Source organism: Bos taurus, chromosome 24 (genome assembly GCF_002263795.3).
Source record: "Bos taurus isolate L1 Dominette 01449 registration number 42190680 breed Hereford chromosome 24, ARS-UCD2.0, whole genome shotgun sequence".
NCBI lineage: Eukaryota > Metazoa > Chordata > Mammalia > Artiodactyla > Bovidae > Bos > Bos taurus.
In genome coordinates, this window is record NC_037351.1 from 11441501 (window position 1) to 11464450 (window position 22950).

General features: G+C 36.8%; 1 long non-coding RNA gene across 1 annotated transcript in view; it reads right to left on the reverse strand.

Moving 5' to 3' along the window:
• Nucleotides 1–15844, reverse strand: part of LOC132343808 (uncharacterized) — a 33537-nt gene extending 17693 nt beyond the window's left edge. The window contains exons 1-4 of the long non-coding RNA XR_009492781.1: nt 15644–15844; nt 15342–15525; nt 7262–7369; nt 6110–6422 (exon numbers count right to left, since the gene is read on the reverse strand). This is a non-coding gene — a long non-coding RNA (uncharacterized lncRNA). The remainder of the gene's footprint in view (nt 1–6109; nt 6423–7261; nt 7370–15341; nt 15526–15643) is intronic.
• Nucleotides 15845–22950: the final 7106 nt, after the last annotated feature.

Below are 22950 nucleotides of genomic sequence, written 5' to 3' on the forward strand. Positions count from 1 at the left end.
AATTATGTCTGGAGAGAGAGAGAGAGATTGTTAAGAAGAAAAATAATAAAAGCTGGGTCAACTGGAAATAATTCAAACACTGATTATTTTTCAGCAGTTGTGAACAATTTTAAACTCTTGATTGCATTTGATTGCCCTGACATTTTCTCGGACTAAGATGTCTGTCCATCAACTTATGCAATATAAATTAAAATTCTTAATTGGGAGTTAATCCAAAAACTTAGTGCTTTCCTGTTTGCTTTTTTCCTGCAACTTGTAGGGATATCTTAGTTGTAACTGGGGGCCAGGCTCCTCTCTGATGCATGGAAATTAGGATGGTTACGCATAACAAAATATTTCTCAGGGTCTCATATGGATTTCAATCAGCCTCAACCATTCATGGACATGACAAACTTACTCTGTTTTGCTGAGCCTAGATCTTAACTCTGTCCTACAGATAAACACCAAGTTCTATGCTGTTTGATAGTGCTTTACCACTCATTGGCTACTCCAGAAATACAGTATGGCATTGTTCAGTATTTGCAGAAGCTACATCACCGTTGTAGCTGATGTCACTGTCAACATTTGCATCCTAGTTAGGAGAAACCTGTGTTTATCCTTCTGTAGTTATTTCTACGTTGTGATGCTACAAAAAAAGCCTTTGGCATTTTTTGGTTTCATAGTCTTGTCAAGTGTGAGAATTTACTTGGTAAAAGATATTATTTTATTGTAATTTTTTTTCTCCCTCTCTTACAGCTAAATCTTGATAGTTATTTCTTTTAATATTATGGTGTAACTTTATTGTTAGTTTCCTATGGATTTTTTTTCACTGTTGGTATATTATAAAACTGTTGTCAATGGTACATTGGGTCTCTTAGGTTAAGGTCCATGGCTATAATTATATGAGTGGAAAAATATTAGCTTGCTTTAAAAAATAATGAGCTTCTTAATAATAAGTTTACAATATAGTTGTTATTCTATTGATTTAAAGTAATGGTTTCCAACTTTTCTTTTTAATAAATATAAAGCCATAAAACCGTTTAAGAACATTTTGGAAATAATTAGTACTTTGTGATAAATTTAATCTCATTGCTTTAAAGAAGAAAATGGTAAAATATCCCTCAGAAATAAGATTTTAGAGAAAAAACATTGACTTTAATAGCTCAAATTTTTTTCTTCATTGAAATAAAATAATTAGATACATTTCATATATTAATAGTTTTGTCACAAATGTTTATTCTGATTTGCTTTTGTTGGATAGAGTTGTGGGAGGAAAAAATAAGAGATTATTACAATTGCCTCATAATGTAAATCTATCAACTTATAAGCATTTCCTAGATAACTAATTTAATAGGGTAAAAGTTGACTATATATAGAACAATCATGATTCAAGATAGAAGATTTATATTATTATTGTTTTTATATTATATTATGTTATTGAAATATGATCTTCAATTAATACAATAAAGCTATGATTTAAATAATCTGGAAATAACTTTTCTAAACAACTCTTTTCTTTAAGACTTGCTTTTATCTTGTAAATCCTGTGTGATGAAGTGAAATTCAAATGCAAATTATTTAATCTTGGATTCTTTTCTTGGGAATGGGAAGGGTTGATTTAGAAATTTTATTATTTTTGTTTACAAATATTAATCTTCAGAGATAGTGGGAAAAAGAACCACAATATCCTATAAATCTTAAAAATTTTAAGTGTAATTTAGTTAGTGTTAGTCACTCAGTCGTGTCCAAATCTTTGTGACCCCATGGACTGCATCCCACCAGGCTCCTCTGTCTATGAAATTTTCCAGACAAGGAAAGTGGAGTGAGTGGGTAGCCATTCCTTTCTCCAGGGGATCTTTCTGACGCAGGGATCAAACCCAGGTCTCCTACATTACCAGCAGATTCTATATCATCTGATAAATTTTAAAGTGCTATTTACTAAGATATTATTATTTATAAGATGTCTGATAATAAAATATTAATAATGTGTAAAAGCTGTTTTGTAGAAACTATATGATTTTACAGATCGAAAACTTTGTTTAGATCTTAAATTGTAATTGAATTTCATCATACTTCTCATATATTCAATACAATAATACATTCAATATGTATTATTTAAAATTTAAAATCACATGATATAAAAGTGAAACATAAAATTTCTTAAAGATGTTATTATTCTGTTGTATTGATAGAGAAAATGTATAAGTTTGGAAATACAATAATTTGTTATTTGAAAATAATCTTTGGGAAAGATATTTGTTGTTGTTTAGGTACAAAGTTGGATCAGATTCTTTTTTTAAAAATTAATTAATATATTTTAATTGGAGGCTAATTATTTTACAATATTGTGGTGGTGTTTGCCATACATTGACATGAATCAGCCATGGGTGTACATGTGTTCTCCATCCTGAACCCTCCTCCCACCTTCCTCCCCATCCCATCACTCAGGGTCATCCCAGTGCACCGGCCCTGAGCGCCCTGTCTCATGCATTGAACTGAACTGGCGATCTATTTCACATATGATAATATACATGTTTCAATGCTATTCTCTCAAATCGTCCCACCCTCGCCTTCGCCCACAGAGTCCAAAAGTGTGTTCTGTACATCTGTGTCTCTTTTGCTGTCTCACATATAAGGTCATCATTACCATCTTTCTAAATTCCATATATATGCCTTAATATACTGTATTGATGTTTTTCTTTCTTTCTGACTTACTTCACTCTGTATAATAGGCTCCAGTTTCATCCACCTCATTAGAACTGATTCAAATGTTTTCTTTTTAATGGCTGAGTAATACTCCATTGTGTTTATGTACCACAGCTTTCTTATCCATTCATCTTCTGATGGACATCTAGGTTGCTTCCATGTCCTGGCTATTATAAACAGTGCTGCGATGAACACTGGGGTACACGTGTCTCTTTCAGTTCTGGTTTCCTCGGTGTGTATGCCCAGCAGTGGGATTGCTGGGTTGTATGGCAGTTCTATTTCCAGTTTTTTAAGGAATCTCCACACTGTTCTCCATAGTGGCTGTACTAGTTTGCATTCCCACCAACAGTGTAAGAGGGTTCCCTTTTTTCCACACCCTCTCCAGCATTTATTGCTTGGAGGCTTTTGGATCGCAGCCATTCTGATTGGTGTGAGATAGTACCTCATAGTGGTTTTGATTTGCATTTCTCTGATAATGAGTGATGTTGAATATCTTTTCATGTGTTTGTTAGCCATCTGTATATCTTCTTTGGAGAAATGTCTGTTTAGTTCTCTGGCCCATTTTTTGATTGGGTCATTTATTTTTCTGGAATCGAGCTGCATGAGCTGCTTGTATATTTTTGATATTAATTCTTTGTCAGTTGCTTCGTTTGCTATTATTTTCTCCAATTCTGAAGGCTGTCTTTTCACCTTGCTGATAGTTTCCTTCATTGTGCAAAAGATTTTAAGTTTAATTAGATCCCATTTGTTTATTTTTGCTTTTATTTTCATTACTTTGGGAGGTGGGTCATAGATGATACTGCTGTGATGTATGTCGGAGAGTGTTTTGCCTATGTTTTCCTCTAGGAGTTTTATAGTTTCTGGTCTTACATTTAGATCTTTAGTCCATTTTGAGTTTATTTTTGTGTATGGTGTTAGAAAGTGTTCTAGCTTCATTCTTTTACAAGTGGTTTTTGTCCTAGTCTTTGTGACCCCCTGGACCATAGCCCACAAGGCTCCCCTGGCCGTGGGATATCCCAGGCAAGAATACTTGAATGCATTGCATTTCCTTCTCCAGGGGATCTTCCCTACCTAGGGATTGAACCCACATCTGCATTGGCAGGAGAGTTTACTGCTGAGCCACATATATGACATACAGTGCATTAAATAAATATAAATGTTATTGATATGAAGAAATTAATTGCAATAAAATTCAAAATACCTTTCTTTAACTTTTAAAATTATTGTTAATATGCTTATGATTAGCTCAGTTTCTCTTTGTTTGAATAAATATTTTTTAAAGTGTATTGTTTAAAATCATACATATGTGCTGATTCTTAATCATCATGTTAAAAAGAAAAATATCATATAAGAAATGAATTGCCAGTGCAGGTTTGATGCAGGATACAGGAAGCTTGGGGCTGGTACACTGGGATGACCCAGAGGGATGGTATGGGGAGGGAGGTGGGAGGGGGGTTCAGGATGGGGAACACATGTACACCAGTGGCGGATTCATGTTGATGTATGACAAAACCAATACAATATTGTAAAGTAAAAATAATAATAATAATAAAACAAAGAAAAAACATAAAAAATAAATAGCTTGTAATTGAAAAAAAAAGAATGAAGAATTTATACCTGTTTTTCAAATGTACTTATGCTATATAAATGGAAACTTTGGAGTTGTAAAATTAAATTTCTTCCTATTTTCTATCTCTAGTTGAAAGTGGAGAAATAAATAATTATTGGCTTTCTGGCATTATAAATAGCATACAATCAGCATTTCTTTTGTTTCCTAGTGAAATTTCCCAAGATTTTAATCAAGATTCTCATCAGGACATCTACTTTGAAGTCTTTTCTATGTTTTGTTTCTATCAGCTCATTCCACTGAGTTCAACTTTCAAGACAACAAAATGAAAAATATCAATTGTCTCTTAGTACAATATAAATATAGGGCTTCCTTGCTGGCTCAGTGGTAAAGAAGCTGCCTGACAATGCAGGAGACGTGGATTCTATCCTTGGGTCAGGAAGATCTCGTGAAGTAGGACATGGCAACCCACGCCTGTATTCTTGCTTGGTAAGTTCATGGGCAGAGGAGCCTGGTGGGCTATAGTCCATGGAGTTGTAAAATTTTCAGATACGACTTAGTGACTAAACAACAACATATACACATGTATGTGTGTGTGTGTGTGTATATATATATATATATATATATATATATATATGCTGCTGCTAAGTCGCTTCAGTTGTGTCCAACTCTGTGGGACCCCTTAGACAGCAGCCCAGTAGGCTCCTCTGTCCCTGGGATTCTCCAGGCAAGAATACTGAGTGGGTTGCCATTTCCTTCTCCAATGCATGAAAGTGAAAAGTGAAAGTGAAGTTGCTCAGTCGTGCCCAACTCTTAGCGACCCCATGGATTGCAGCCTACCAGGCTCCTCCGTCCATGGGATTTTCCAGGCAAGAGTACTGGAGTGGGGTTGGTGTATATATATATATATATATATATATATATATTATATATATATAAATGGTTTTGCAGTTATTAGGAAAAAATTAAATTTACCAGTAAAAGCCTAGTCAGTTAGACCAATAATTTACCCACTCCAATATGCTAATTATTACTTAATTATCATGCATACAAATTTTGCAAATTAAACAAAAGGTTATTGAGGAGAAATATACTATCAAAACTATTAAATTTGAGAATTGCAATTGTCTTTAAATATTCTTTTAGCCGAAGACCTAATAATTAGTATCAGTATTTCAACCACAAAGATATTTTAGAAAATAGAGCCTTCTCACTTAATCTAATTCTGTTAGTTTTATAAATAGCACCCCATTTTTGCACTCATTTTATAATTTTTTTTATCCTATGATACTTTTTCATCCTTCAGTAAAGAGAACATAAAATTCATATTATATCAAAATCTCAGAAATAACATTACAAATTGATAATTTTGTTTAAAAACTTTATATTGAGAAATCACCAGGTGTTCTGTAATTCAGACTGTGACATGTTTGAGAGTAAATCTGATATTACCTTGTTTCAACACCGAGGGTTTTCTTTGTTCCTGTCTTTCAAACTGCAACTTCTCTGCCCATGGCAGCTACACAAATCACAGAAGTTGAAACTACAAAGTTAAGATAAAGCCTTGACAGTGCCCCATTGAGAAAGCACATTATCGGACCCCTAATGATGCTAATATAAGCTGCCAAGAGCTGTCACTCCAGAAGCTATGGCAGGCCCAAAGCAGAGAGTGGGGAATAATGACACATTCTGAAAGCTAACAAAGGAAAACAAATGCATTATGTATATGGATATAAGAAAATGAACAGTGGCATCTTCAAAGAAAGATGCCTTTAAACTTCAGTCTCAAGCAGGCTTGTCTGTGACACTTTGAAGCTAATGTGGACAAGCCCCATGTCCTCAGCAGTTCCAGCCTACCTTAGCATGACCGTTCAATAAAACTTGAAATGATCACAGCATGCGTTCCGTCAAAACATTTCATCAAACTCAAACGTGAAGTGACAGGTCCTGGGAGAATGGGACTTGGTTTCCCTTCAGAATAGGATTTCTAACATTTCTCAACCATCCCCTTGATCAGTGCAATTCTATATGGAATTTGAAGGAATTGACAAAAGCAATGGTGCCTTTTATGTAGCAAATGCTCTCATTTTTTCCTCTGCTATTGCCATGTTGACTGTGAGCATGAATTGTTCTTGGGAGGTTTTCATTTGCTGCATTATCTTTTAAACACCTGGAAGAAAAAAAAAATCAGTAATACATAAAACAAGTGCTACATAAATAATGATTTTTTACCTCTCTGTGGATGTGGGATTCTTGACCAAGATATTATGGGTAGAACCAGAACTTTTGCTTCAACTTCTGTTACACATGAGTAAAACAGGCAGAGAGGTTAATTGATTTACTCAGGGTCATAAAGGAGCAACTCTGAACACTAGTGTTTCGACCTCATGAGACTAAATCTTTGAACTCTTGGCCAGTGAGCTGAGTGACTCTGAAATGGAAAATAATGTACTGTCTGTTGGTATTACGACAAAAGGTCAGTACAGCATGATTATTCAGGCATCCATGCTTTTATTTACATCTGCGATCACTATATGAGAATCACTGACGTGGTCCTGTCTTATTACGAATTTGCATTGCTAAGTACACTTTATTTTCAGAAAAAAAAAAAAAAAGCCAGATTTGAATTATCAGAAATCAATACCCTAGGTTCCCTGATGGATAAAAGCTTAAGTTATAAAAGTGGACATTTTTGTACATCGATCTGTTAGTATGACTAAACTTGACTAGAAGAAATCACCTGTGAGTATAAAAGAATTATTTATTTTGACACAGTCTTTAACTTCTCTCTTGAAGCTTGTGGCTCTGGTGAAAAAAGACATCCATGCTTTTCCAGAATTTCACAGAGCCCAACACATGTCATTAGAAAGTAAAAAATTCCATCAGCTTGCAGTGAGTTAGATTCAAACAAGCAGTTTTTAAATTAATGGAAGTCCTCCAGGCTACCTATTCCTCTGGAGGATTTGAGAGGAAAGCAGGAGATGACAGTTGGGCATTTCTCAGTCTTACCTTCCTATTTACCATTCCATCTTTGTGACCAATTATAGCAACCAAGAATACCAATTATAGGATTCATTTTAGTGATTTTTTCATTGACTGGAACAGAAGAATGGCAACCTGATAAATAAGAAAAATAGGGAAATTTCTTAGATGTTAGCACCTTAATTGAGATTGTTAACTTACAAACCAAACCAAATAAAGGTTGCAGGGCATTATACCAATACACCGAAGATAGTACAATTTTATTCAAAAATTTATAGTTCATAAATCTATTATAATTTTTGTATAAGTTCCTATGGCAACTTCAGTTAATCTTATCAGATCAACAACTTTAAAAATAGAAGCAGAAGCAGCACTTGGAGTTATCCAGATATGATTATTTTCTAATGATGTTTTCCTGTAGTTCATTTACAAACAACACCAAGTTTTAGACCGCAGAAGTGAATGATAGTTTTACAATAATAGGTCTTGATATCATATTTTAGTCAATAATAGTTTAAGGAGCTGTTGTATAAAATTTTACAAATTTATCAAGCTGTGACAGTGAAGCAACATGTTATCTGGAAAATACAGTAAATACTGAAAGTTGATGACTCAAAATTTACTTTTATTAAGAATAAAATCTATACATAACACTATAATATCACATACTTATCATGGAATAAGAGGAAAACCATCAGAAGAGAAAATGATCACTTTTATTCTAACTCTCCAATGATTTTGAAGTTATTTGTTTGATGTATTTCTACCCAATATATATATATATGTTTTTACATGCACACGTTGAGTTTTTTCATGGTTTTGATCTTAATAGATATAACTTTGTCTTGCTATTTTGCACTCATTAATGTCAAACTTTCCAGAACGAACAGATGACAACCCATATGTTATTTTGAATATAAGGCATAAACTATATATAAACAATTTAGGATCTGTCACAAAGGAATTATTCACATTAAAAATAAGAACCTAAATTTAGGTTCAAAAACAAGCCTCTAAACTCTTGCAAAATTGTGGCATGAGAAATGATACCAACTTCTTCTTTCCCAAATATTGCTGATATTACAAGTAGCATGCATGAATGATCTCTCTCTTTCTTTGGGGGCCAGGGTAACCACTGAGAGCTGTTTTTGGCAGAAGACACACCAGTGCCTCCTGGAAGAGAAAAATATCTTGCACATGGGACTCTGTTCTGGAGCTCCTACACCAAGTGCTGAGCTGGTAGGAAGTGTTGAGTGGCTTGAGTATAATTTGACTCTTCCCAAGTCTTCATCTTTACTCTCATTGCATTAGATGCAATCTCAGTGCACTCTCTTTAACATTAGAGGTTCACATAAAGCAATAAAGTGCCCTACATCTTCTCTTAGGTATGTCCTGTCTGCCATATTAAGCAGAGACATGACCATCGGCAGCCAAGAGATGTGACTTTTTCAATAGAGATCTAGAGAAGGAAAATGTCATGGTGTCATTCTTTCTCTGGGATGCTATCCACAACCGGGATAAGAAGGTCACAAATGTGACAAAGATGCTTTTCACTTCATATCACTATCCATTGTTGTTGTTCTTGTTTAGTTGCTAAGTTGTGTCCAACTCTTTGTGACCCCATGAATTGCAATATGCCAGTCTTCCCTGTCCTTTACTATCTTCCTTGAGTCGATGACACCATCCAACCATCCTCTGTCGCCTCCTTCTCCTCCTGCCCTCAGTCTTTCCCAGCATCAAGGTCTTTTCCAATGAGTCAGCTCTTCGCATCAGGTGGCCAAAGTATCAGAGCGTCAGGCTTCCATACTACTCTCTACACTACCACTATATTCATACTATTATCAAACTCTCCCATTGCCTTCATCAGCTCCTCTCCCCCACCATCACCACAGTTCCAGGCTTCTTCCCCTTCTCTTTCCTTCCATTCCTTCCTTCCTTCCACTACTGCAGGTCCCACTGAGCCAGCACTAAGCTTTGCTGCATAGATGTTCCCCACATTTTCTCATCTAGAGTTCTGAATGACCGGAAGGCCGATCCCTGACTCTTTGTCAGCTGACTTTGGCAAGGCTTGACTAAAGTTGGGTACTGAAGAGAGATTAGAGGGTAGAAAGAAGGAACAAGGCAGGATATTTTTCTCCTTCTTTTCTTAGGGGTTGTTTCCAGCAAAGACTACATACTTATGACTCAAACACCAACGGAACAGTCTGTATACTTTCAGCTGCTGCCTGCTGGCCCTTTGACAAGCCTCTTTGGCTCCGGCATCATTGCCGCCTTGCTTTGTCTATTTCTCCACACCACCTGGAGATCTGACAACCTGTTACAGCTAATCTATGCTGAGTCGCTGTCCAATAATCATCTTCTCAGCTTCTTCTGTAGCTTTTGTTTAATTTCATGCATTAAATTCACTTGATCTAAAACATTTAGAGAGGTATGTGTTTCCTGGTTTGACACTGATTATTATAGTATTTTATCAGCAGTGATTCCAGAAACACACTTCTCACAATGGGGCTTTCAGACTGAGCTTATCACCTGTTTGAATATGAGCACAGTCATGATGCTCTTGCAGATGGCAAATGAGATAACAGTAATTTGTGGCATGCCGTGACATCATTTTTACTTAACTCATCATCTGTAGATGCTGGAGATGAAGGGCTTTTCAATATCAAGGCATCAGAAAATCAAGTTCTTCTTGTATGCCACTCAGATAGTAACAAGTGTATCAACAATACAGAAGAGTATGCTGCCCACTTCTAAAGGTGAAGAAGAGTTGACCAAAACCCAAAAATCATACACTCGTATCTACAAACTCTCGGTTAAAAGCAGCCTTGGGATATTAAAACACTTCTAGGATAACCTTAAAATTGCATCAACTCCCATAGCTTCCGGGAAGATACGGCTGAGAATTAGAATAAAATGTAAGTGTGCAAGAGCATAAATAAAACACGAACTGATTACACAGCACCTCCAGTCCCTTAGTTAAGGCCAGGACATTATTGCTTGTGCCTAAGGCAATTGTGAAGAAGTAGGGGCACTCTGAGACTTGGGAAGGGGACATTTGTGTGCACTGACACTGCTGAGAATCTTGAATCACTAAATTTCTCTCATCCTTCTTACCAACAGAACCAGCTCCAATTTCACTGACAAAAATGTGGCCATCAGTTAAACTGATAGTACTAAATTATGTCACCTGACAGTTTGTGCATGCCTGGGCTTTTTAAGCCTTTCCTGCAACCCCTAACTGTCTCCAGGCCAATAGCAGTAGCTATTTCCAAAATATTCCAGGAAAAGAATAGGTTTCCTTCAGGAGAATATTGCACACAGAAGAGGAATCTTGATATTGCTAATTTGTATCTGTATATACCTGGAGAAAATCATAATAATGGACTTAAATAGTGTCCTCAAAGGGACAAAGTTTAATTATACTTGAAGCCAAATTTACTATAATGTTGCACTAAATTTCATTCTGAATTAAAGTGCTGGTTAGAGAAGTTGGAGTCGGCTTTGTTTGTTCAGCTGGCTCCTGAAGTCTGCTCTCCATAGCTTATATTAATGAGGTCAGAAATGCTAGACCTTTTCTGGCATGATATCGAGGAGGGCATTCAAGTCATAGGATGCAGTAATGCTTGTGTGGATTTGAGAAAAGTGGTTGCCTCTCTCTCCCTCAGCAATGCATCCTCAGAGTGCCTAGAAGACATTCCTTTTCAAGGGAGTTGGTAAATGCACTTGTGAGGAGAATACTGGTGTCTTTTTTTTAAATTAATTTTTATCAGAGCATAGTTGCTTTACAGTATTGTGTTCATTTCTACTATACAACAAAGTGAATTGGCCATATTTACATATATCCCCTATTTTTTGGACTTTCTTCCCATTCAGGTCACTGCCATTCATTAAGTAGAGCTCTCGGTTCTTTACAGCAAGTTCTCATTAGTTACCTATTTTATATATAGTATCAATGGTATATATGTATCAATACCCACCTCCCAATTCCTCCCATCCTCTTCTATCCCACTTTGTATCCATACAATTATTATCTACTTCTGTGTCTCTATTTCTGCTTTGTATATAGATCATCTGTACTATTTTTCTAGATTCCATATATATCCACTCAATATAGGAGAATTCTTTAAAAAAAACTGTGGTTTTTTAACCTGGGCAAGGGATAAATCTGGATTGGGGTTGTAAAATTGAAGTTCTTGATTTCAGTGGTAATAATGGCATCTTGGATAGTGGGGCCCTAAGGTTTGTTTTGGAGACACGTGAGTTCAATGACCATCTCAGGCAGCACAGAAGTGGTAATTAAAATATTTTGCTGCTGCTGCTGCGTTGCTTCAGTCATGTCATACTCTGTGCAACCCCATAGACAGCAGCCCACCAGGCTTCCCCATCCCTGGGATTCTCCAGGCAAGAACACTGGAGTGGGTTGCCATTTCCTTCTCCAATGCATGAAAGTGAAAGTGAAGTTGCTCAGTTGTGTCTGACTCTTAGCAACCCCACGGACTGCAGCCTACCAGGCTCCTCTGTCCATGGGATTTTCCCGGCAAGAGTACTGGAGTGGGGTGCCATTGCCCACACATAATTTTGTGGTGATGGTTAACTGAACTCCAAGTCCCTGAGAGTAAAACAGATGTGCAGCCTATCTGTTAGATCTATACAAAAGGCTAAGATCTAAGTTTGGTGAATAGAAATTCATATTGCATCCTCACAAAAAATGTGTAATCATGAGCTATTACAATCTCTCAGTTCCCAAAACAAGGTCAGTTCACACACAGGATGACTGACCATCCCAGATACCTTAGTACTGACTGTCACATATCCTTGGAAAATCCCAGACTACACCATTAGTCACTCCATCACAGATTGGAAGCCCCTTGATTAGAAAACAGGCTGGGTCCCTTGGAGAGGGACCTCCCTTGAGAATATACTTAAATCTTTCTCCAAAAGGACCAGAGGCAAAGTAATATAATGAACAGTTGTTCGTTGTTTAGACGCTAAGTCATGCCTGACTCTTTGCCACCCCATGGACTGCAGCACGCCAGCCTCTTCTGTCCTCCATTATCTCCCAGAGTCTCCTCAGATTCATGTCCATTGAGTTGTGATGCTATCTAAGCATCTCATCCTCTGCTGCCCCTTTCTCCCTTTGCCTTCAATCTTTCCACAGTGTGTATATTGTGAACAGACTCTGAAGCGAAAGACATACTAAGGATTTAAAGACTTTATTTTGACTCTGACTTGATGTGATTCCTAAGAAACTAACACACCACCTTGACTCAAGTGTCAGTAAACGGAAAAAGAGAATTATGGAACTCAGATAATCAATGCAGATTTGATCCAAATCCATCTTTTGTTGGGACCATGTTGCAAGATACATAATCAAAAATTGGCAGAAATTCCACCTACACTGGCTATCTGACCTATACTATAAAGGCCAGTGAAGTAGGAAAGTAGGAAAACCCATGGAACCAAATTTCTTTGTCACTGTAAGTAACAAAAAAAGACTATCATACTCCTCAGAGAATCGTGGTAGTTAATGATGACATCAAAGATTGGAAGACACATACTATTCCTCTCACTAACTATTACCTTTAATTTTCCTGTTTGATTGTCATAAAAATCAACTGCATCTTGATAATCAGTGAGGATTTTTTAAAAATATGATTATAGAGTCACTCCCATTGCAGCTGCTGTAACAGATATGGTATCTCTGTTACAGAAAATGAATACGTGTTTTGCTTTAATGCACCCTTGTTGATCTGCAAAATGCATTTTTTCCCTATACTCATTATCAAGGATGATCAGAACTGTGTGCTTTCAGCAGGGAGAGATAATATTATGATTACCCCATCTTCCCTCAGGGAGGTGTCAACTTCCCTATTATGCTTTTCAAGTCTCCGGAACTTTGGTCCTATGGAGGTCCCACCAAACATACTTTGCTCCTCCTCACTGACTGTCCTTGGTGAGTAGGAAGGGGAAACACCCCAGATGTGATGGTTCAGCATATGTTTGCCCAGAGGGAGAATAAAACGGCAAAATTCAGGGCTCTGCCATTTTAAGGAAGGATTTAGGGAGCAGGTGGTGCTTGACATGTCAGTATATCACCCCTAAAATGAGACGAGGTGTCTCATCTTGCCCTAATGTGACCAAATATACAACACCTGCGGGGCTCCCTGGACTGTGGAGGCAACAGCTCTAAATTTGCATGTGTTCCCTGGAACCTTTTGCCAGATAATCCATAAAGCTCCTAGTTTTGAGTGGGAACCAGAGAAAGAAGACTCTCTGCCTCAGGTCTAGGTGATGTGAAAAGCCACATGTAAACTAGGCTTTAAGCTTGGGGCTGGTGCACTGGGACGACCCAGAGGGAGGGTATGGGGAGGGAGGAGGGAGGAGGGTTCAGGATGGGGAACAGGTATACCTGTGGCAGATTCATTTCAATATTTGGCAAAACTAATACAATATTGTAAAGTTTAAAAATAAAATAAAATTAAAAAAAAAAAGACACAGCAGATTTGATGAAGCTCCAATTGTAAAGGAAGGAAATGAAAACACTGATGAAGCTTCTGAAAAGACACAGTTAGAGAGTTATAAGTTGTGTCTTTGTTCTATAATCAATCAGCTCAAAATTATCTTTTAATTTTCTTAGATATTTTTTCTTAACTCATGGATTGTTTAGAAGTACAGTTGACCTTTGAACATTGTGGGTTTAAACTTCATGGACCCACTTACATGTGGATTTTTTTTTTTTAACAGTAAATACTACAGTACTACATAATCTGTGGTTGGTTGAATCCATGTGGAGGAACTACAGATATGGAGAGCTGTCATAGATTAACCACCATGGTGTTCTAAGGTCAACTGGATACTGCTTATTTAGTACACATTTAGTTTGAAAGTTGTATCTATTAACTCCAATATCTGCATCTCCCAAGGATATGTTTCTGTGTCTCTGTCTCTCTCTCACACACACTTTCTCATCATTTAATCTTCTCTCATGGCATATTGGTAATCTTGATTGGCTGCTAGATATTGTGGATGAGACATTTTAGAGACCATTTGTGGCTATGCATCTCAGTACTTTTCTCCAGAAGACTTTTTGTTTCTGCTTCTGGGGGGCAGTTAAGGGGGTTGTCAGATAACCTAATCCACACAGAGATTCCACTATTATAGTGCTTTGTGAGGGCTGGGTATGTTTTTCCCATTATTTTCTTTAGAGAAACCAATGGTAACTTTATGTATTTTCTAGGGCCTTTACCCCGATACTGGGAGGGATTGGGGGCAGGAGGAGAAGGGGACGACAGAGGATGAGATGGCTGGATGGCATCACTGCCTCGATGGCCATGAGTTTGGGTGAACTCTGGGAGTTGGTGATGACAGAGAGGCCTGGCGTGCTGCGACTCATGGGGTTGCAAAGAGTCAGACACGACTGAGCGACTGAACTGAACCGAACTGAGGACCTTTATAACTTGGTGGAGTTATTGACCCGGTAGCCTCATAAGATGACCAGAGACTCTTCTCATATAGTCAACCTGTCAGTTCTCTTGAGAATTACCAAATGCTTGAGAGGGAAAGAAGTGCTGACTGTAGATTCAATGTCTCTGCATCTGCCTTTTATCTGATGCCTAGGTTCCATCAGTCCATGCTGCCCTAGTAAGTTTCTACTACTTTCAAGCAAATATGTTTAATATTAGGTTTATTTTTTTATAGTTGCTCTTGATTAGAACTCTAAAAGTATTTTGTTCATTACCAGGATAAAAAATCATTATTGTTGAAACTTCGAATCTCTTATTATTACAAAGAGGACGAAAATGTCTTCATTTTAAAGACAGAAAGTTGCCTCTGATTAGGTGGGAGCATAAAGCTTTATATGATAAATTGAAGTTCACAGATGAATGCTGATGATACATAGGTGGAAAATACTTATTTGGTTTTGTTTACTATCTTTTCTTCTTTTCTTTGCTCTGCTTCTTTAGAAAAGGAAAGACAAGTCTTTCAGAGTGCATTTTCTAGGCTCCTATGTCCCTTACTTTCACATCTTTTGGCCAAAAAGAAGCATCAAAAGAGGATGGGGAGCAGGAGGAAAGAATAGAACATCCCCCCACACATACACACTTACCAGTGGCATTTTCACCAGGGTCACATCTCTTCTGTGGCTGCAGCTCTCCTCCAGGACCTGTGACACCTGCTCACTCCTCTCAGTGTTGGAGGATCATGCTTTCTGCTACTGCTTTTTCTAGGTTGTCTTCCTATATACTGGTTATTTTCTCATCTTTTTCATGTATCTAACCAGTTTAAATTCACTTTGTATCACATAGGAAAATAAAAAGGGCAAAAAATAGAGAAACATGAAGTGCAAAGTAACATGAGGGTCCAATTCTTCCAAATTTTGACACAATGACTTTGCTGTAATAGACTTACCGCAAGAAGGAAACACAGGTTTTGAAAAATGACTTTGTGTCTTCAACAGCTTTCAAGAGGATGTTTGCTGCTCCTTTGAACCAAAGCAACATGTCATGAAGAGGGACAATCTTATTTTGAAAGGATTCAGTGGGGAGGAAAAATAAGATTTCTAAACTAAAATCTTGATGGATGTAGCAACTAGCAGATTAGATTTTGAAGGGATTTAAATTAATGATGTGGAGTAAAAATGAAATCTTCACTTAGGAAAATAACTCCCTAAAATGACTCCCAGATTGGATTAAAAATAAACATTAAATGACTTCATGTTTATGAGATTTTTTTTAAATGACCCATCAAGTATAAATATAAAATGAAGATAAAAATTATATTAGACAAGCACAAATGAAAGAAAATAGTGAAGGCAGTATTAATAGCAAGGCATAATCAAATAAAAATCATACATAGGAAAAGCATTTCATGTAGATAATACCAACACCAACCTCATAGTTTCAAAGTATATTAAGTAAATATGATCATTTCAGAAATGTATAACTGAGAGAGTGAGTGCAAAGAGAGAGAATGGGTCATGTAGTGGTCAAATACCACTTTCTACATTTGATAATTTATTACACTGTAAAATGTACCTTTTCAAGGTTTAAATACACAGAAATTTTATGTCTGAGCTTCATAGGGTGTTAGATTAAAATATATGGCTGGTTCTGACAGTTAGACACACATGAGATTCTGATTCAGAATTGAGCCATAAGAAGCAACTGATTCATTTTGCTGATTCAAGTTGTGGTGGAAACAGCATGTTTCCAATGTCAGTATCTACTTTGTCAAGACAGTTCTGCATGTGGTTCATGAGGTTAAACCAAAAATTTCAACCTAAAGCCTTTGCCCCAGGATTTTCAATGATTTTATGGGTCACACAATAATTATTCTATCTCTACTGGGTCCTACAATCTTCATCCAATAATACTGACAAGTAAGAAAACTAAGTACAGTTTCAGAGACCAGGTCTGGATGTCCAAGTGTACATAATAGTATTATTTTCAGCCAGAGCCAGGTCGGACATTGTCTTTTTTAGGCTCACTAAAGGACAAAATCAAGAATTTTTTTTAAATGTATGGCAAAATTGTTTCCTCAATTTCTCTTTCTGTTTTCTCATTGTTAGTGTATAGGAATGCAAAAGATCTCTGTGTGTTAATTTTATATCCTGCAACTTTATTATATTCATTGATTAGCTCTAGTGATTTTCTGGTGGAGTCTTTAGGGTTTTCTATTTAAAGGATCATGTCGTCTGCAAACAGTGAGAGTTTTACTTCTGTTCCAATCTGGATTACTTTTATTTCTTTTTCTTCTATGATGGCTGTGGCTAAAACTTCCAAAACTATGTTGAATAGTAGTGGTGAGAGTGGGCACCCTTGTCTTGTTCCTGACTTTAGGGGAAATGCTTTCAGTTTTTCACCATTGAGGATAATGTTTGCTGTGGGTTTACCATATATGGCTTTTATTATGTTGAGGTATATTCCTTCTTATGCCTGCTTTCTGGAGGGTTTTTATCATAAATGGATGTTGAATTTTGTCAAAGGCTTTCTCTGCATCTATTGAGATAATCATATGGTTTTTAGCTTTTAATTTGTTAATGTGGTGTATCACATTGTTGATTTGTGGCTATTGAAGAATCCTTGCATCCCTGAGATAAAGACCACTTGGTCATGATGTATGATCTTTTTAATATGTTGTTGGATTCAGTTTGCTAGAATTTTGTTGAGGATTTTTGCATCTATGTTCATCAGTGATACTGACCTGTAGTTTTCTTTTTTTGTGGTATCTTTGTCTGGTTTTGGTATTAGGCTGATGGTGGCCTCAGAATGAATTTGGCAGTTTACCTTCCTCTGCAATTTTCTGGAAGTGTTTGAGTAGGATAGGTTCTAAGCTCTTTAAATTTTTGGTAGAATTCACCTGTGAAGCCATGTGGTCCCAGAATTTTGTTTGTTGGAAGATTTCTGATTACGAATTCGATTTCCGTGCTTGTGATGGGTCTGTTAAGATTTTTTATTTCTTCCTGGTTCACTTTTGGAGAAGGCAATGTCACCCCACTCCAGTACTCTTGCCTGGAAAATCCCATGGATGGAGGAGCCTGGTAGGCTGCAGTCCATGGGGTCGCACAGAGTCGGACACAACTGAAGCGACTTAGCATACTTTTCTAAGAATTTGTCCATTTCTTCCAAGTTGTCCATTTTATTGTCATATAGTTGCTGATAGTAGTCTCTTATGATCCTTTGTATTTCTGTGTTGTATGTTGTGATTTCTCCATTTTCATTTCTAATTTTGTTGATTTGATTCTTCTCCCTTTTTTTCGTGATGAGTCTGGCTAATGGTTTGCCTATTTCATTTATCTTCCCAAAGAACCAGATTTTAGTTTTGTTGATTTTTGGTATAGCCCCCTTTGTTTCTTTTTCATTTATTTCTGTCCTAATTTTTATGATTTCTCTCCTTTTACTAACCCTGGGGTTCTTTATTTCTTCTTTTTATAGTTTCTTTAGGTGTAAAGTTAGGTTATTTATTTGATTTTTCTCTTGTTTCTTGAGGTAAGCTTGTATTGCTTTGAACCTTCCCCTTAGCACTGCTTTTACTGAATCCCAAGGGTTTTGGGTTCTCGTGTTTTCATTTTCATTTATTTCTATGCATATTCTGATTTCTTTTTTAATTTATTCTGTGATTTTTTGGTTATTCAGAAAAAGTCTACAAACAATAAGTGCTGGAGAGGGTGCAGAGTAAAGGGGACCCTTTTACACTGTTGGTGGGAATGCAAACTAATACAGCCACTATGGAGAACACTGTGGAGAGTCCTTAAAAAACTGGAAATAGAACTGCCTTATGACCCAGAAATCCCATTTCTGGGCATACACACTGAGGAAATCAGAATTGAAAGAGACTCATGTACCCCAGTGTTCATCGCAGCACTGTTTACAACAGCCAGGACACGGAAGCAACCTAGATGTCCATCAGCAGACGAATGGATAAGAAAGCTGTGGTACAGATACACAAGGGAGTATTACTCAGCCATTAAAAAGAATTCATTTGAATCAGTTCTAATGAGGTGGATGAAACTGGAGCCTATTATACAAAGTGAAGTAAGCCAGAAAGAAAAACACCAGTACAGTATATTAATGCATATATATGGAATTTAGAAAGATGGTAACGATGACCCTATATGCGAGATAGCAAAAGAGACAGATATAAAGAACAGACTTTTGGACTCAGTAGGAGAAGGAAAGGGTGGGATGATTTGAGAGAATAGCAGTGAAACATGTATATTACCATTTGTGAAATAGATTCAGTCCAAGTTCAATGCATGAAACAGGGCACTCAAAGTTGGTGCACTGAGATGACCCTGAGAGATGGCATGGGGAGGGACGTGGGACGGGGGTTCAGGATGGGGAACACATGTACACCCATGGCTGATTCATGTGAATGTATGGCAAAAACCACTACAATATTGTAAAGTATCCTCCAATTAAAATACAAAATAAATATATAAAATGTATGGCAGAAAGATAATGAACATAGTTGCAACAATCTGGCAGATAAATACAAGGAGAAGGAAATAGCAACCCATTCCAGTATTCTTGCCTGGAAAATTTTTTGGACAGAGGAGTCTAGAGGGCTCCAGTCCATGGGGTTGCAAAGGGTCATGTACGACTGAGTGACTAACACTTTCACTTTCACAAATATAGTAGCCATTAAAAATTGGTAACTACAGTTTCCATGGTGGCTCAGTGGTAAAGAATCCACCTGCCAATGCAAGAGACACAGGTTCAATCCTTTGGTCAGCAAGATCCCCTGGAGAAGGAAAAGGCAACCCACTCTAGTATTCTTTACTAGGGAATCCCATGGACAGAGAAGCCTGCCAGGCTGGAGCCCATGGAGTTCCAAAGAGTCAAACATGACTCAGTGACTAAACAACAACAGCTTGCTTCAGTGCTCGTCTCTTTAGAAAGTACCTTAGAGCATATGATGATCACCAACAACTTCAGCTTGACACTGAGGCCAGGTGTAGAGAGGAGTAGTGCATTTTTGCTTCTAATATCATGTAGGACCTTGCTCTATCAGTAACTCTTAGATATGGATGTGATCTGCTGACCTTAAAAAACCACTCATGGTCAATTTGGATTATTTCTTGGAGGCCACTAAGTCAGTAGCAGGTCCTATGTGACAAAATCTTCTGTTCAGTGGAAGTGATTTCAAACACAAGCAACCATGGCTACAAGCAACACTTAATTGTCTGCCAAGGGAGGAAAAAAACAAACATATCATAGCAAAATGTTAATCCTTCCTTAAGTTTGAAAAAAGGGTGCATGGAATAAAATTGTGCAGGGGAAAAAAAAGAATATGGGGGGGAAACCATTGGATAATTTTGAATGAAGAGTTTTGTTTTAAAATCACTTATGTAAAATTTGTTTTTTCTGATGTTCTGAAAGGGTACACAATTCCTCCAGGAAGCAAGCGTGGCTGTAACTTAGTATGGAGAATGAAATATAAGGAAAGTGTTAGTTGCTCAGTCATGTCAGACTCTTTGTGACTCCATGGACTATGGCCCTCCAGGCTCCTCTTTCCATGAACTTCTCCAGGCAAGAATATTGTCACGGGTAGCCTTTCCCTTCTCCAGGGGATCTTCTTGACCCAGGGATAGAACCTGGGTCTCCAGCATTGCAAACAGATTCTTAACCATCTGAGTCAAATTGAAATACAAGGAACATTAAGATGTATATTTTTTGAAGTTACTGAGTTTGGCTTTTGCTGTGCACACGTGCACATGTATGTGTGTGTGCTTATGTGTAAAATGACTAATTTTATAGAAAATGTTAATGACATATTTAAAAGACTTATAAGATTGGTGATACAGTTCCTTGAGGTACTAATGCTTTGGAAATACATTCAAATATTCAGAGGATGGGAGAAATTATTTTATTTGGGCCGGCACTCATTGATGATTCACTGTTTGCAAGGCAGCTGCCAATCACTGGGAGTATCTACCAATTAGGCTCAAGAGACTATATGGGATCCCATAGCCTTGCCAGGGAGATAAAAGGGAGGCAAATGTTTTCAATAAAATGTGAAACATGCAATAATAGAACTATGTACCAAGTATTTTCGAGAGTGGAAGTGTAAGACCAAATAAAGCATTTGAAAAATAAAGAGGGATTGACAGAGAGTTAAAATGCTCCTAGGGAAATAGCCTTTGTGAAAAACAAGAGGTCGTTCTTGGAAGAATCTCATATATCACAGTTTTTCTTTGTCTAAAATAGGACAGAGATCAGGATGTGAAGCGGAGTTAAAACTACATAGGAAGGGAAAGTAGGAATCAAAGTGTATTTAATCTATGAAAGACACTGGCCTTTTAAATAAAGGCTCTGAAAATAGAACTGCATAATCAGATTTGTGTTTGAGAAAAAATATTTGTATTTAGTGGTGAAGAATGAATTAAAATAGTCCAGGATAAAGGCAAGGTGACCATAATTAAGAATCATTACAACATTCTCGGTAACAAAAAATTTAAGAATCAGAACAAAGGAGGGAGAAGGAACAGAGACAAAGTAGCAAATGAGATTTTATCAGGTCAGTGATAATGTTGAAAATTTTCTGCTTCCAGTGACAGGTTTGATGATGGTGTGATTGTGACATGATTATAGAGGAAAGTAGTCGTGGAGAGACGAGAAGCACTTCAATTTTGAATGTGTTGAATTTGTGGGGACTGTGGGACTTCCAAGTGGAAATGGCCACTAGTAAGTTAAATATAGGGATTAGAATTTAGTAAGTAGTTTTGGAGTAGAGAAAGATTGTAGACACTAATTTATATCTTTATTAAGGTATTTTCTTTTTTTTTTTTATTTATTTATACATTTTTTATTGATGAATAGATGATACACAGAATTATATAAGTTACAAGTGTACCCCATAGTGATTCAGTTTTTAAAAGTTACATTCCATTAATAGTTAATGTAACATACTGGCCATATTTCCTCTGTTTTAAATTTGTGACTCCTAATCCCCTTCTCCTATCTTGCCCCTATCCACGTCACCCTCCCAACTGGTAACCACTAATTTGTTCTCTGCCTTTGAGTCTGTTTTTTTTTAAACTGGAGTATAGTTTCTTGACCATGTTCTATTCATTTCTACTGTACAGCAAAGTGAATTAGCTACAGGTAGATATATATCCCCTCTTTTTCAGATTTCCTTCCCATTTAGGTCACTACAGAGCACTGAGTAGAGTTCCCTGTGCTATATAGTAGGTTCTCATTAGTTATCTGTTTTAGAGTATTTTATAGTATCAATAGGCTTCCCTCGTGGCTCAGAGGGTAAGAATATGCCCACAATGCAAAAGACCCAGTTCAATCAACAGTGTGTATGTGTCAATCCCAATCTTCCAATTCATCCTCTCTTCCCCCTTTGGTATCCATATGTTTGATTTATTTTGAAAAGTAGTGTATAGAAACAACTAAATCTTAAATAAAGCCTTTTAAACATTGGGCATCTATACATTTTTAGATTTAATTAAGAAATTTGAGAGTCTAAATAAAAAGGCATTTACCAAATCCATATTATTTACTGTTTTTCTATTTTAAAAGAGAGCAAAATATTAAGACATTTTCCTTCCATTCCAACTTGAGGCCTGTATAGGACACAATATGAGCCCAACATTAGGAGTTGTGAGTTGTCAACTACTGGACTTGTCAAATTTTGACATTATAGTCGCTAAATCTTAGAAATTTATCATTGGATGAGGCACTTTCATTATTCTGTGTCTTCTCTGAAAAAAAAAAAAGGATATTTGCTTATGTGATAACTCAGATTCTTTTTATATCTACTATTTAATCAATTCATGTTTTTTTCCTGACAATTATATAATGTAAAAATAAGACTTGTTTCTGCTAATTAAAATGCATCTATAGAAGCACTCTAAAGATGTCTGATTTTTGAAATACAGAATGGGAGATAAAATATCCTCATCTCTATTATAGTGAACTATAAATATGAACTGCCAAAGTGAGCACTACTGGCCTCCTGGTATAGATTAACTAAATTGCAGAATGTAAGCAAGATAGAAATAACAGTCTCAGGCATATGTCTTCTGATAGCCCTGTGTGTGTGCATGCTAAGTCACTTTAGTGTGTCTGACTTCGTGCAGCCCTATTGACTGTAGACTGTCAGGCTCCTTTGTCCATTGGATTCTCCAGGCAAGAATACTGGAGTGGGTTGCCATGCCCTCTTCCAAGGTATTTTCCTGACCCAGGCATGGAACCCATGTCTCTTAT